The 18,117-nt window shown below is 23.2% G+C and overlaps 1 protein-coding gene across 3 annotated transcripts in view; it reads right to left on the reverse strand.

Moving 5' to 3' along the window:
- LOC129606405 (probable serine/threonine-protein kinase DDB_G0282963) overlaps positions 1-18,117 on the reverse strand; it is a 196,605-nt gene that overhangs the window by 144,539 nt on the left and 33,949 nt on the right. The gene's annotated exons all lie outside the window — the stretch shown is intronic.

Consider the following 18,117-nt stretch of genomic DNA (forward strand, 5'->3'; position numbering starts at 1 on the left):
TATTAAACTGAAAAAAAAATTCATTAAAATCAAATTAATATAAAAAATTAAATTAAAATTTAAATTGACATGAAATTTTTTTAAAATAGAAAAAAAAAAAAATTATTATTTTCGAAGTGATTTCTTTTACCATCCTAAAAGTATGCAATCAATGTCTATTTAAAATATTCAGTGAATTTTTTTCTTATAAAATCTTTTAGGATTAAAATCAATATAGAAAATCTTTTTTGTTTTTTTTTTTTTCATTTTCAATTCTCTGCCCTTTATTATAATTAAATTTAGATCCTTATAAAAAAATATGTAAGTATAATGATTAAATAAATTAAAAAGATGGCTAAATTTATTCATTATAAGTATTTTATCCTTGAAATTGTATATATATAAATATATACATACGAATAAATTATTATCGTTCGGTCCTATCTAAAAATGAAACAAAAAAATATGGGAATAAATTTTAAAAGGATAAAAAACCACTAAATTACAGCATAATTTTTTTTTTTTTTCAAAATCTGCAAACAAGGACATTCTATTCAAATACGTATATACACACTTATGTACACATGTATGTGTATACATAAAATAATTCTTTATATGCATGAATGAAATGAATTGAAAGAGAAAGAGAAAAAGAAACAAAATGAAAAACAATCAGACAAAAAGAAAAACAAGACGCAAAATAAAAAAGAAAATATCCTTTTTTTTTTCTGTGAATGACACTAACTTTTATTTGTTGAGTGCTTTTATTTGTTTTTTTTTTTTGTTTTTGTTTGAAACAATTTCCCTTTTTAAAGATCCTGCTGTTCATGGAAAAAAAAATTACTTTTTTTTTTTCGTTTTTTATTTTTCTTTTTTCTTTGTGTATTTTATTTAAAAATTGAAAATATTATGAGAGAAATGGGGAATGGTAAATGAATATTAAATGAAAATAAATTATGTGTGGCACAAAAAATAAAAAATAAAAATAAAAGATAATAGCACGTTTGGTTTATAAAATGTCATGCAAATGGTATGCGAAAAATGTCAGGGCATTGTCAGCAAAAAAAAAAAAGCAAACTATAAATGTCCTTGTGATCATTTGTTTTTGTCATTATTTATAAACTTTCGTTATTTGAACTTTCCCTAAAAAAAAAATAAAATAAACAAGTTTTGTGTACATAAATTGAAATTAAATTAAAAATATTAATAATGACAAATAAAATTTTTTGAAAAGATTTTCAATACTTATATTGAATAAATTGAAAGCTGGTCAAATAATTAAAATGAATTTATAATTTGAATAGGCTGAAGTAATTATGATTTTTTTTCGTAATTTTTTTAGAAAAATTGCCAACAATAGAAAAACTATGTACTTCGTTCCATTGATTTGTTTTAATTTTTAAAAATATAAGTTGCTATTCATAAATTGGCAGGTTAAACTGTAATAAATGTAAAGTCAAACCCGACATTACGCTTAATATAATGTACAAATAATATTCCGACTTAAGGTCAGACTTAAATTTTCGAAAAAAATTGGAATATTTTATACTTTTGTCTGTCACTTTAGAATAACATGAGAGTTACATTGTATTTGGAAAATTTGAAATTTCAAATGAAATTCTTAACATTTGGATTTCCTTGTTACCACGTTAGTGATTGAATATAGCTACATCAAACACCAGATCAGAGCTAATAGAATTAATATTTGAATATATAAGTATAAATTTGTAAAAATTATGGAGCCAGTTTAATCGTATATTCATGGCATTTAATTATAAGTCATTGAATGCTAAATAAATTATAGGGAAATTTTAGGGAAATTATAGGGAAGAAAGAATTTCCTAAAAAAATGTTGTCGCCCTTAATGTTTGATTTATTGTGCGGTAATGCTAAATTCCTGTATGAAATATTAATAAATATAATTTTAATATAATTTTAATTTTTAGACCTTATTATAAAAATTCATGGATTAGAGAATTATTACGACCCTATTATACGATTTGTTATTGCACTCTCTTGCATCTCTATTGTACAGTTTGTAAATTTTATTAAATGAATTAATCAAAAAATTTGCAAAATGTCTGTTGAATCTAAAGCCAAGGTAATAATTAATAATTGATATAACAGGGCCCAGTTTCATGTTTATTAATATTCTTTATCTTAAAATTTATTGCGAAAAGTGTTGGTATATAAGCAGTTTACATCCCTTTACTTGTAAATTGTATTGCTTGTAAGTATACGGAACAAGATGATTTAAATGGTAATTTGGAAATCGCAGATAAGAAGTTCAAGCATTTTTTTTCATTTCTAAAAGCAAATCTTTTTTGAAACTTGAGGCTAAAGAACCTATTTAATATTGTAATTGTTTCTGTCTCGCTTTTGTTTAAAGTTGTTTTATAGTTATCAAATAATTAATTTAAGGATCTCAAAACTAACACATTTAATTTTCCACTTTATTTGTTTTCACTAGAACTTTTAATTTGCATTTGACATGCCATATTGGTTTTTTTAAATTGCTATTTTTAATTTGTTTTTCTTTTTTTTTCTATAATTGTAAAATATTTTTATAACTTCTTCCAAGAAATTATTCTGTGAGGAAAGGGATATTTAAAAAATTTTTATTATGTTTGCCAACGCAATCTAAAAGGGACTACAAATTTTTCCTCATTTATATAGTCAAATGAGTCGAATTTATATAACTATTATGAGTAGAACATATAAATGTGTGTATGTGAATTAATTATGGTCTAATAAAAGACTATATAGAATTTTTTATTTACGTTTTGTTGAAATATTATAATAAAGCTGTTAGAACCATTTATTAATTTATTAATTTATTCGTTTATATCCTAAAAAAATTATATTACCAAATACATAAATAGGCAATAAATGCAGATTGGTAATGAATGCGCACTAAAATGCGTAAAATGTAAACTCTGTTTACTTAAAAAATTAACGAGATATATTGATGATGAAAAATTGCTTAAGGCTAAATTATTGAAACATTTTAAAAGGATATTGTAGATTAATAAATGCGATTAAATGAAAACGGAAAAAGAAATAGAGCCGACCCTGTCAACCTTATTGATATTGTTTTTTTTTTCATTTAGGCCGCCTGTTAATAATTTAGCTGAAAATGACATTTAACTTGTTCTATGGCGGAATTTCAATAATATTGTTGTTTTTAGGTATCAGTAAACAACTGAAGTTCTATGACAATAAACTTATAAATTATTTATTAGAATAGTGGTGTCATTACCGTAATCCTTTATATACGATATGTGTTTTAAGAAATCTAAATGTGTGGTTTGAACCAAATTAAATTATCAAAAGATTTACAAAAATATTTTGTAGGTTTTAATGCAACAAATTTATTTCGAAAGTTTTTAATACATAGATTTATATACGGACACTTTATAAAAACAAAAAACATTCAACACTAAAGATCCTTAATCAGTAAATAAATTCAAAAATGCAAAATTTGAATCAAACTATAGAAATTAATTGAAAATTAATTGATGCATTAATTTTTCTGTTTAATATAAGAGTCAATTTGGTCTTTAGATATTTTGAAATTTAAAAAAACTTAAACGTTTCAGTCGGTAAAAAACGACTGAATAACACCCTGCACCTATCTGAGTTTACAAATTTGTTTTTGAAATATCTAGAATTGACCCTCCTTGTTAATAATGGCAATTACTCGAACCTGACAAACCACTCTGTAGAAACTATACGGATATTATGTCTGACCTATAAGTGCTCCCATGATTATCGAGTTTCATGAATCTAGCTTTAAAATTTTATGTACGGCTTCTAATGTACGGCAGCTACCCAAACCTGTCAAGTCATTCCACAAAAAACTTAAAGGCTATATGTGATCTATATTTGGACACACGACTGTCAAATTTCATGAATTTAACTATATTATTTTTTTTTGAATATTTGAAATTACCTTTTGGCTACACTGATTCGGGTAGCTCTATGTCAGCTGCCCGAATCAGTGTAGCCATTCCATTAAAATTTTTAGGACAGATGTATGTTATTAGACACATCATTGCAAAATTTTTTATTAATATCTCTAGTACTTTCCGAAGTATTTAAAAAAAACCTCTTTTAGTTATATAGCAGCTACCTGAACTCGTTGTCCGAATTTGTCCAATTCATAATTGGACATAACAGTGAAACAACTTGTGAAAATTTGGTGTTGATTACATTATTCGTTTTTGAGTTATCGTGCGATCAGACGGACATTTCTAAATCAAAGCAGAATTATACGCTGAGAAAGAATATGTATATAAACATGTCCATACCGGAGACGACTCCTTCAAGTGGTTACAAACTCCACACCATAGTAAATATATCCTTCACGAAGGTGCAGGGTATAATTATCAAACTAAATGTCTATATATGAAATATTATATGGCTCCTTATGAAGCCAAAAAAACTGGTCTACTTTCTTAGAAATGGAAACATTTTTTTTTCTATAAAAAATGTCTAGAAATTTTCAATTAAAACAAAAAATTTTTTTCTCTATACGATTAAGTAAATTTTAAATTTGAAATAATTTCTTTATTTTCATTTGGAATCATTTAAAATATACAAACTTTGTAATTTACATATTTTAATTTTATTATTACATTATGTACCTAAAGCACCTAATGCCCCTAATGCACTCATATACATATACATGTACGTATGGCATTCACTTAAATTATATAACAATCTACATAGAATTTTAATTTAGTTCACTCAGAGAAAAAAAAAAACCGAAGTACACAGAGAAAAAAAAAATTTAAATCAAATTAAATTTTTTATCAACCACTTAATGCAATATTGTGTAAAATGTCTACCACAAACGTTGTCCAAAAAAAAATTCAAAACTATTATGTTTTACGGGTCAAGCATTTGTAAATGTTATTAAAAATTCTTTTTCTAAGCATTTTACAAAAACATTTTTTTCTCTTTTAGGCACCAGGCTCGTATAATATTTTGTGTACTTTGAATTCATTTTAAAAAAAAGGCAAGTAAATATATAGAGTTTGTGGGTATGTGAGTATGTTAAAAGTTAAAAATGAAATGTTCGCCCGCTCCCATACAAAAAACAATTTTTTTGTTTTTTTTTACGAAAAACCGAATTTTATATACAATTTTTTTTCTTTGCTTCCTTTTAGAAATTTTTATGTTTAATTAAATGGGAATACTCTGAAAATTGTAGAAAATTTGTTTGTTATTCGAATTTCAAATATACAAATATATATATACAAAAATATAAGATTACAAAATGGGAAATTGAAAAAAATAATTTAAAAGGATCACAGAAATCATCCCTTTTTTTTTTAATTTGGTTGTACTTTATTCTAATTAAAAAAAAAAATTTGCTTTATCGTATAAGAGAAAAGAGAACCCTGTATATTTTAAATGGCCGTAAGCAAACCGTTATATATTTTAATATATATATGTATATATAAGATGTGTAGGTGTGTATATAATGCAATGGTATGCGTCAAAATATTTTTATATATAGCAAAAAAATATTTATGTATAGGCATGATAAGTTTATTTAACTTCATAACAAAATATAATAAAAAGTGCCCTCTATACACTTCAGGTGTAATTAAATACAATGTAATAGGCAGAAATTATAGTTATACATATAATATATATGTATATATGTAAATGAAAAAATATACATATAGTAATTTAACATTTTAATCCACTTGAAACTAGGAAAATACCTTGTGGAAAATTATAAAATTTTTTAGCATAATAGAATGCATACACTTCTACTATATTTACCTGTTTTATACACTAAAAGTATGTATGATCTAATAAGGGTTCTGTTATTTTGTGTAATAACATATAAATAACATACATATATAAATGAGTTCATATATATTTTAGGCCTAGATCCATAGATTATTTTCTTGTTCCTACATTTTCTTTTCGTATTTAAGTTTTTCTATTTAAAGTTCAAAAACATTAATTAAAAATATTATAAAAAACCGGGATTTGTGTATGAAAGTTAAAATGAGAAAAACAAAAAGAAATAAAAAGTGGTGAAATAAAATTTAAAATGTGTTTTGGGATGGTGAACGGCGCGAGGGAGGGAAACTTTATTTAATTGCATTAGCGTATTTACTTTTTTCGAGTACATTTTGATTTCCAATGACCTTTACTTTAATCGATTAGAAAAGTCACTGACCCTGTGTTATACTATTTGTTAACAAATTTGTTAATAGTGTTCCAATAATGTTAATTTAACCCATTGTTTGCCAACTTTTCTTTTTAAATAAATTTCTAATGTTATTTTATAAAATAGAATTTTCAACAGGAAGTTTAATGTAATTGCACAAACAAATTTTTACTTTGAAAAATAATTATTTGAGACCACCTTTAAACCGTAGTCAAATGCAAAACTAATTAGAATGACATTGCATTGTTAAACACAACATTTTTCTTTTTTAAATTACAAAATTTGATATTTTGATGTTGACATTTCTAGATAAGTAGTTTTTATAAAATTCTTTAATACCACCCTTCTTGGAATTAACAGCCTATTTTCAATTATCTGTCAAAATTCGGCCAAAAAAATTAACGTTATATCAGTTCCAATATTTTCTAGCGCATGTTTAAAATACTTGCCAAAATTTTACAATAAACATCCAGAATTCTTTGAATGAACGATTTGTTTTTGTCCGCGTTTCAAAAACGCATTTTATAAAATTCGAAGCGCCTAGCATAAGACTATAATTAATAGTATAAAAATTTATTTCGTTGGGCTATATGACGGTGGATAACAAATTCTCCATGCGTGTCAGACTATCTTGCTAATAAAAATTTCTTAATTAATTTTTTATATCATAATTAACTGGAATTTCAAGACTTTCATAATAACTTACATAACCAAATACATATGTAGGCCTATAAATGTTGCAGATACATAATTTTAAGTTTACATTATATAATTACTCAGATATTTTGAAAAAATTTAAATTAAGTCATAAAAAAATTGACGTCTATTAAAATTTGAAATTTTAATTTGCATACTTCTGGGGGTATTGGCTTAAAAAGATCATAATAAGCACATCATTTTTAGCACTTTTCCAAAAAATTTTTGAAAAAAGTGGTTCCGTCCGTCTGTCCGTGTGTCTGTTTACAAAACTTCTACATTCTTAAAGATAGAAAGCTGAAATTTAATACGTGCATAGATCTTTACTAGAAACTTATTTTCGTAGAACAAAATTTTTACCTATCTCCCCCCCTCTAGAAGTTATACCCCCCCAAAACCCTAAAAACGGCCTTTTTTAAATATTTGTTGCAATGAAGCCATAAGCATTTTTGAAATTTTGCAAACGCAGAAAGGCAGCGGCTTGCTTTCCCTAGCGCGGTATACTATAGTTAAACTTTAGAAAAACAAAATGGCCGTTCAAATTTACCGTTATCTAAAGTCCTTTTTTTTGCAAATTTTTGATGTCGTTTTTCTCCTATACCCCAGCCTGCAGAAGCTTGAAATTTTAGGGGCTTTTAGACATTAATAAATAGTTCATTTCGTTAGAAGAAAATTTTTTTCCATCTCCACCCCCTCTCAAGTTATCGCCTCTTGAAATTCGTAAAATTTGAATTTTTGACATCTTATATTTCCGAAACCGCAAGCTTTTTCAAATTTGTATAAACGCAAAAAGCTAACGGTGAATTCCATGACATTAAAAAATATAATTATTTTTCTTAACTCACACAATTAACCCTTAAAATCGACCATTATGTTAACCCCACTTTATATTTATTTTTGCTTTATTTCAAATACAGCATAAGTCGTTCATCCTAAATATATGCAATCCTAGAAATAGTTTCGTTTATGAATGAAAATAATTTTAATAATGTGGTGGATATACATAGATTGTTTTTAAAAGCAGTATTTTCACTTGTTGAAGGGAAAAGTGCTACAATACAAACCATTGGTTTGACCCAACTTTATTTTTGTATTGTATGTTAAAATATATGTAAGTTTAGTTTTTAATCTTAGTCTGTTGGCTTTTATATGTGTATTATATTAGCGTTGATAAAGGGATAAAATAATAATTTAAGAAACATATTTTATAATTAATTGTTGCATAACTATTGTAAGTGTAAATATGAACCATTTGTTTTGATAGTTATTTATGACCATTTTGAATAAAATTAAAATATTTCACCGTTTATGTTTTGAAGTAATTAAAAATTTGATTAACTGATTATTTGCTTTACAGAATATTTATTTTCTTATTCAATCTTAACACTTATATATATTTCTATATAGAAACAACTATATTTGTATATATCTACATTTTTTTCATTTAATTTACATCCGTAAACATGTGTTAATTATGTTTACCCCATATATCAATTTTATTTATGTTAAATATAAGCAAGATATTTAATATTTTAAAAATCAAATCAGTAAATTGAATTATTACACTCTCGTTTAAAAAGTCTGTTGAAAACTCCATTGTATCGCATTTCATATTCGAAATATTGCAGCACAATCAATTTACAACTTATTAAGAATACAAAGGCGAAAAACTACTCTAACCTATGAGTAATTTGTAAAATATCCGTAAATATAAGAAATTTAATCTTAATTTAGTTAATAAAAATTTTCCAAAATATTTTTTTCGATTTCTTCTGAATTATTAAGTTATTCATAATGTAATTAAATATTATACTCGTATATCAAAAAATTTTAATAATAATTTAATAGCTTTCTAGTTTTTATGACATAAAGATGAATATTAACTAATTAATTACTATTGAAAGCGCCATAAGTCTCAATTCAACTTTATATTAACTAACTTCTATATCAAATTTTATAATTTTATATTTTATTTATTGCTTGAATGAATTTATATTTTAATATACTCGTACGTATATATTAAATTACTATTATGTGAAATATACTTAAATATATTTTAATAGAATATAAAAATATTTTCATTTCTTTTAAACATTTAACTATATTAAATCAAAGTTTAAAAACTGTAAAGGTAAATAAGGATAAATATAAATATATTAGTATGTGTATGAGGATGACAGGGTAACCTACATTAAAGTGTATTGTTATATAAATTTTTGTATATTTATATAATTGAGATTACAGTTCAACATTTGTTAATTCGTCAGATTTTATCCAATTTTTTCTGTTAAAATTTTTTACAAATATGATTATGAGATTTCTAAAATTTGTAGGTAAATAAAATTTCTAGGAATTCTCAATAATTGAAAATGAAAACTAAATTTCTCAAAGTATACTCAAGATAAATTTATTTTGGAATTCATTTGATTAATTTTACCTTTCATATAAATTTAATATAATAAAATTAAAAAACCGCAAGGTTTAACAAAAATTAATTAAAATTTGGAGAACACCCTTCTTTATTGTGCTATGGTTTTTATAAATTTTGTTGGGTAAGTGGCCTTTTATTAATGTACATAAAACTTTACTATACCTACCGTAAGAATATAGTAATAATATTAAAGTAATTTGAATGGTAAAATAGATTACGTTTTATAACTACAAATGAAGCCTTAAAAACGAGAAAAAATTTTTAGAAAAAATTTCTTTAAAATTATTATTTGAACTAGAAGAATAAAAGAGCTTTGAACATTTGATCGAATGTTTGTGAGATACAAAACGATACCTTTGCTTTCAGCTATCACTTATCTATTGTTCAAAAATGTGTTTCACTAAATTTCTAAATATTAATACGATTTTCTTTATTTTCATCCTACCTATTCGCTTACTTTTTACGTATCACCCTGTAATATGCAACCGTATTTATAGAGCAATGGTAGAAATTTTTTTTTTTTGTATAGAAAGAAAATTCTATTTTTTTTTATTTTCAATTTTATGGTAGACAATGTTCTCTGCAACAGCAAAAATAAAAAACACAAAAAACAAAATAACAAATCTGAATAAATAAATAATAATAAAAAAAAAAAACGAATTATAAAAATGAAAATATCACAGAAAAAAAAAATCTTTTATGCCATGCAACAAAACCCAACAAAATATAGAACGCCTCAATTATAAAATTTACCATTTTTTCTTCTTTTTCCGTCATGTTTTCCATACAAATATCTATACATATATGTATGTATATGTATATATACTTGAATAATAAATATATGTATATATTCTTATAAATTTTCTACATTCTTGTTTTTCTTTTCCTTTCTTAATATTATTTAAGAAGCAAAAAAAAAAAAAAAATTTAAAAATGCTTTTTTGCCTTTATAAACTGTAAAAAATGCTTTCCTACTTTTTAATTCTCTTTTAACTCGTTATAAAAAATACATACATAGAATTGTATTACATAAATATGTATATACATAATACCCATTGAAAAATGTAGAATATATATGTAATTATTATGTGAATTTATACATACATGCATACATATATAATGATATGCATGTCTTCCATATTTGTTTATGTTGATATGCACACTTTATGGTATATACAAATGTATAGATACATAAACTTATTTACAGTATCGCTAAAATATTTTGGGCATTTGATAATTCGGATAACTAAGTAAGGGTACAGATAGACATGCAATTTTTTAGTTTTGCAACTGTTTCATTGCTTCTTTCTGTTCCATAAGTTTGTATTGAAGCTTGCACACAAGTAGCTGTATGATCACCAGCAATTAAGCAATCAAACATTTTGTAAATTTTTACAAACTGAATGCAATTTTTTAGTTAACGAAGTTGATTTGAATTGACGCAATAGTTTAATTGCGTAGATATGCCCGCAATGATTCTACAATCAAGCAGTAATTCCAAAACTAAAAATTATATGTCTGTTTGAGCTCTAATTAAGACACTAGCTCTGACGCAATGTTGTCCTCTTAATCTTGATAATAATAAAATTAAAATTTTTAAAAAATTGAATCAGTACAATATATCTATAAAATAATTTCTAATAGGGCTTAGCCTTAATTTAATACAAAGTTTTGGAAACTCATAGATAAGAATATCGACTTTTCTATATGTCGAGATGACTTTTCTATACATTTATGCGAGGAATTATTTTCATCAATTATCAACTCAAATTTTGTGAAGTTTCGGTAATTCGAACATTAATCTATTATAATACGAAAAAGTTCTGATGTTTAATAGTTTGGATTATCGTAATGATACTGTATTTATGTATGGTATTATTTTTCCTATTTCATTATAAAATTTATATTTCTAAGAAATACATACATATACATATTTAAGAGAATATATATATACCAATTGACTCTCTATATGTGCGCATAATAAAAATAATAATAAATGAAAATATTCTGCCTACCTACCTACCTAAAGAATCTGTCTATGCATCTGTGTATCAATTTACCTATCTATTTACCTACCTCACTACTCTATACAATTATTATTATTATTATTTTATACTACATAACGTACATATACGTATATATACATGTTTATGTATGTACATTAATATATTATGCTATGGGCTAGAAATAGAAGAAGTGCTCATCATGAAATAGAATTCTTTTTTTCTTTTGCAAAAAAATGAAATAGGAAAAAAAATGAAAAAATCGTGTTTGTTGCCTCATTCTATTGTTGCATGCAATGAGTACATTTTCATTTTTTTTTTTAGACTTTTCCATTATACTAAATATTAAAATTTTTTTTCTACTTTATTTTATACCTAGATACATTATTTTATATTATTATTATATAATGTACTCGTATGTGTGTTTGTAGGGACATATATATAGTTTCATTCTAAAATATTATAGGTTAAAAATGTGTATATATTTACATACATATTAGTATATAATAGAATGTATAGTGTTGCTATTATAATTTATGTTGACGTGAATGATGATGGTAAAGATTGGCGATGTTTCAGTGTTCGAATGATAATGATGATGAAAACTATATGATAATGATTATTATTATTGTTCTCAAAGTATACACATATACATATATGCATATTATATAATAATAATATGCATCTAAATATATTCAATAACAAAAAAAAAATTGCAGAAAAAAAAAACTGAATTAAAAAACAGTATTTTGTTTGGTGGGTTGATTACCTCGATGGTATGATGATGGTTAATTTGAAAATACAAAAATAGAACAAAATAAAAAACCTAGAAAACATAAAACGTAAAAATATTTAAAAATATAATGTGCATTATAACATGTATACCACATACACTATAGTATACTAATAAATATATGTACGTTATGTAAATTTACATACAGACAGATTATAATAGATTAATAAATAACAGCAAAACTATAAAATGAGAGAGAGAGAGAAAAAAAAAATGGGAAAATTTAATGTTGGTATTATTTTTTTGTTTCGTTCGTTTACAAAATAAATTTTAAAGTAAATTAAATTCAAATTTTTAGAATATTTGAATCAAACATTGTTCATGGATTTTGTTTGATTAGAAATGATTTACAATTTTATTTTCTCAATTAAACAAAATCAATAGATGTTTGAACGTTAAAACTTTTACTAAATTTTAATTAAATCGAAGATTCGCTTACTTATATGATATTTTTAACCCTAATCTCAAGTTACTTATATTGTATTAATATAATACGGTTTTACTGCTTTATAGCAAGTGATTATCATTTATGTAGAAGTTATATTTAAATAGAGGGCGCTATTTTATGGTACGTTTGTGTTATAAATTGTTTTAAAATATAGAATAAAAATATGAAATCCAACAATCTGTATTAGAGCTACAACCATTGCTTCAATCAGCCATTCAGTATTATATAGCAATAATTTGTTTTCAAATAGTTTTAAATGTACCGACTTATATATATAGGTTTTCTATGGTAGTCCAAAAATATTTGATTCAGTTACTCACATATCTATAGTTAGTTTTCACTTTTTTCTATTACTCGTATAACCATTTCAATTGGTATGATTAATAATTTTCCATAGTTGTCATACAAAAAATTGAATTAAGCAATAATAATTTTAAAATTTTGTCTACATTTTATATAATTATAAGCCTTCATCTGTATATTTTAACTATATATGTATAACATTGGGATTTGCATTTTTTTATTTTAATAATTATAATTCACATGGTACAACAAGTATAGTATTAGTAAACCAATTATAAGTAATTTAAAAGTACAAAATAATTCTACAGCACTTACATACAAATATGTAGAACACTAAAATTTATCAGGTTCTTAAATTTAAATTTTTCAATAATGTTTGAGATAAATTCAAATTTAGAAAAAAATTACAATTTATTTGAGAGGCAAAAATAAATGTTTGATTGAAAATTTTAAGTAAATCAAACTAACTACATACATTAAGATATCATATTTGATAATGCTGATGTTCGATTGAAAGAGACTGACGAAAAGATTTCGAGTTATTGATAATTTTTTTTTGTGTGTATTATGCGTATCAAACAAGTTGCAGTGTCAAACATGTTGCTAGCTTTACAATTTATTTTAAACTTTCTTTTCTTATATTATAAAAAAAACATGTGTCTTGAATTGGAAAATAAATTACTGCTGAATTATAAAATTGTTGTGCGAACTTTTAACTAAATTATTAAAATGACTAAATTATTGCGTCAATTAAAATCGGTTGCTGTAAAAAATTAGATACAGTTTGATTTTCTTAATATGCCATCATATCATACATGACCCATGGAATACAAATAAGCAATGGAACAGTTGCGATACTAAAAATTGCATATATGCTTGCGTCCTCATGTAATAGATTTTGAAAGGAAAAAGTGTCTACTGTTAAATTTTTAATATATCGACCATAGTGTAAATCAGGGCTTTCCAATAATAATTTGGAGCTTTTTTGTGTATCAAGTATATGCATAAATATTTTTATATGCGATATATATACATATGCAATATTCTTTTTGAATTAATATAAACTAACAACTACAACGTATAATAACTGAAAACGAAGGCAACCGTTCTGTTTTTTGTTTTGCACATTTCATTTTCCATTTTAATAGTTTTCCTCTTGTCTTTGGTTACAATTTTTTTTTTTTGCCTGCATCAGAATTTTTTCTTTGTTTTTTGATATTTTTCTTCAACATAAATATATAATGTTTATTGTATATATTCACATACATATACATGAATACAGAATATAAGTTAAATTCTGAAATGCAAAGTATTATGCAAAAAAAAAAGAAAGAAAACTATACAAAAATCCAAGTATAAAATTTTATTTTTTTTTTCGTGCTTTTTGTTTTTTTTTTAGTATAAAGCTTCTGTTATTATTCTTGTATTGTTGTTGATAATATTTAAGTAGTGATGATAATGATGATATTGATATTAATAATAGTTGTGATGATGACGATGATGATGATGAAATAATCGATGAAGGGGAATGACCTTGTGCCCCAAGTGTAATAATTTTTTTTTTCACATTTTGCTCCCTCTGCTCTTTTTTTCGTTTGTTTTATTTTTTTTATTTTTACCTTTTTTCCTCTCTTTATTTTAGTTTTTATTTTTTACACGAATTCATTCACTTGCATTGTAAATTTTGTAAATAAAATATTGTATAATTTTATAAATACACACATATAGTGTATGTATATATGAGTATATTGCATATGTATACATACTTATACATAGTTTCACATTTAGTTTATTTTTTTTTATAATAATTTTTTTTTGTTTGTCTATAGAATGCGATGTCATAGACTTTTTAATGTTGAGAAAAAAAAATTTTTTTTTTATTCAATTTCATATCCTTTTTTTTTGTATATTTTACATTTGTAATGTTGACTTTATTTGTTTGTTTGAAAATGTATGATTTTCTACAATTTTAATTTTCCTAAAATTTAAATATTATTGAAATGTTGATATGTATGATGTTGTGTTTTGAGTAAAAGAACAGAAATTAAATGAATAGGCCTGCTTGCCTACACGTATAAAAAATAAGTGTGCATTATGAATATGTATGTGTTTTATGCATAAATTCCATAGGGAATATATTAATAGTTAGGGTGTATAAGAGGAAAAGCGAAAAAAAAAACGAGTTATTTTTTAGGTACGAGTAGGTTTGTATATAAATAATTTGTGGAGGAGGATGGGAACTTTAAAAGTGTTGAAAAATTTTCTATTTATTATTTTTATTTATTTTATTTTCTTTCATTTTCATACATATTCATATATGAATCCTTTATTTTGTGAATCCTTTAAAATCACTTTCGTATTATTTTTATATATACATACTTATATAATAAAAGTATATATTCCATATGAGTATATGCACAAATTAAATTTTTTTTTTGTGTTGAAATTGAAGTGGTGCAGTACTTATGCGAGTTGAATAATAATTAAAATTAAATATATATACATACATATATAAAGAGTAAAGAATGTTTTGTGTTATATTTTTTTTACTGTTTTATTTGTAGAAGAAAAAAAAATGAAGGTGCTTTTTGAATAAAGTGGTATATAGAAGTGCATCTAAATACTTTAATGTTTTCATATATATATTCCATATGTATGTAATAAGAATATGTACGTATGTATTTATGTGTATGTCTTTGTACAAGTCTTATTTCAATTTATTTTTATTTTTTTTTTTGCAGTTTTTACTTTTGTTTTGTAACAAATCCTGTGAATTTTCATAGCACTTGTAATGTTAATAATAAAAAAAATATGATATACATACATATTATAAATGTACATTTAAAAAATATTATGATTATTTATATCGGTATAAAAATATAAAATTTCTAACATGTACATATGTATATGTATGTGTATATAGATTATTATGTGCATATTTATTTAAATATAAAATTAAAGTGAAGTGTTTATAGAATTAAAAATTTTCAAATAAAATTTTAAATAAATTCTATTTCTTGTTTTTTGAGTATTTCTTTTTGAAAATAAAAAAAGAAAAATACTTTATTAACGAAATATTAAAAAATCACTTATTATAGTTTAAATAATTTTGATATTTATGAATGAGAAAGTTTAGAAATTTATTGGAATTTAAGGAAATTAATTTGGAAATTAATTTTTTAGTGGGGAATTTTTCAATTTTAATATTTAAATTCAAGTATAATTAATTAATTTAAAAAATAATTGTGTTCGCCAAAAAATATGCAAAATTTTAATAAATATCAAGAAAATTTTTTATATAATTAGAATTTATTTAATTGAATTGATTTATGAATTGAAAAATTTAAATTTAAGAGATAATTTGCAAGCTCAAAAAATATGTAATATTAAAAATTTTAATTATAAATTTTAATCATTTAGAAATTTACAGAAAAATTGCTCTTATATATTCATTGTAAAATAAATCATAGTAAATTTTTTAATTTATTTTCCATATTAGATTCAAGGAAATCTATAAAATAATCCTAATAAAATTAAATTAATTGAAATTTAGATTAATTTAACTGAGATTTAGTTATAAATCCAAAGATATAAAAACAAAAATCTAAATCATATTAAAAGTAATTTTTTCCTAATAGTTCCAAATTTTTGATATAAATGCAAAAATATTGAAAACAGTTGACATTAATATAACAATATTAAAACAGTATTAAAACATCTGAACAAAGTAATAATTCTTTGTATATTGAACTTGTATATTGGATACTTTGTATATTGTATTTTAAATTTCTCTTATATCAGCGTTCAGATATTCCCTTAGAATCTTATTTGCATTTTAAAATTATTTTGTTTTATTAGAAAATTCCAAGTGTTTTGAGTATCAATTTTCAGATCTCCATTTTAACAAAATTTAATAAAATATGATAAAGTTGCCAGTATTATAAAAACTTACTGAACGAAAATGTCAACTATCTAGATAAAATTATGAATCCTGTTAGATTTTTGGAAAAATTTCTTGTATATATAAAAATAAATCATTGTAAACTTCCTTCATCTAATTTCTCAATCTTATAAAATTTTTCACATTATTTAAAGAAATTTTATTTGTTTTACGTAAGCACACTATTGTGGCCGACTCTCACTGAAATGTCATGCATGATATGCGATGTCAATAAATGTGATATGCCTTTGAATCACAATCTGTACCAAATTAAGTTGGAATATGTTTTGCCACATACCATATAAAGATTATAGTATAAAAATTTCTTACAAATTTCTTATTTTTACTTAATATTGAATTTATTTTAAAAAATTTTATTTATTTTTTGTTTTTTCCTTTCTCTTTTTAAATATACTATGTAAAAAAAAACAAGAAAATTCTTTTAAGGAAAAAGAAAAATGAGACAAAACCACTTTAAAAAAAGGCACTTAAAAAATATATTTAGAAAAAAAAAAAGAAAATCCTTAACATTATTTTCATTTTATTTTCTCCTATTATTAATTTTTACTACTTGATTTCATATTTTCTTTTTTTTTTTCTCTATTTCCGTATACATACATACATACATTTTTATAATACATACTTAATATTGTATAAAAATGACATCAACATAATATCAATAAATCTCAGTGACAATTACCCTAATATACATTATTAATATTTTCAAATATACTATAACGTACGTACATACGAGTACATGTAGTAATATAATATAACATTATAAATATTATTGTTATACATGTATATATATGTATATTAAATTCTCAAATGTACATAGGTATATAATTATTATTATATGGATTTCGAATACAAAATCAAGCTAGTGATTTATGAGGTATACTTAAAATTATGATATGTCATTTTATTCAAGGTTTGAATTATCAAGAGTTTAATGCTTTTAATTTCTTTATATGTACACAATAATACTAGAATAATTTCTCTATATACATATATAAAAGTATTATATTTTATAATACTTAAAAAATAAGTGTATCTACATAATAAATTATTAAATATACAAGTATGTAAAAATGTATATCAAAATATAATATGCAGGTATATTATTGCCATGTTTTCATGGTAACATTTTCTTAAGCTTGATCTAAATTATGGACTGGAATATTATATCATAATATCATGTTATGCGTCGTATTTAAGTATATAACAAGAAAAAGAAAAAAAAAACCGGTTTGTATAACATTTTTTTTTCTCTTCATTCTTTTGTCTCTACAGTTGATTTTAATTAAAATAAAAATTTTTTTTAAATTTTA

The sequence above is a fragment of the Condylostylus longicornis genome, unplaced genomic scaffold (assembly GCF_029603195.1).
Source record: "Condylostylus longicornis isolate FDR11 unplaced genomic scaffold, ASM2960319v2 ptg000018l, whole genome shotgun sequence".
NCBI lineage: Eukaryota > Metazoa > Arthropoda > Insecta > Diptera > Dolichopodidae > Condylostylus > Condylostylus longicornis.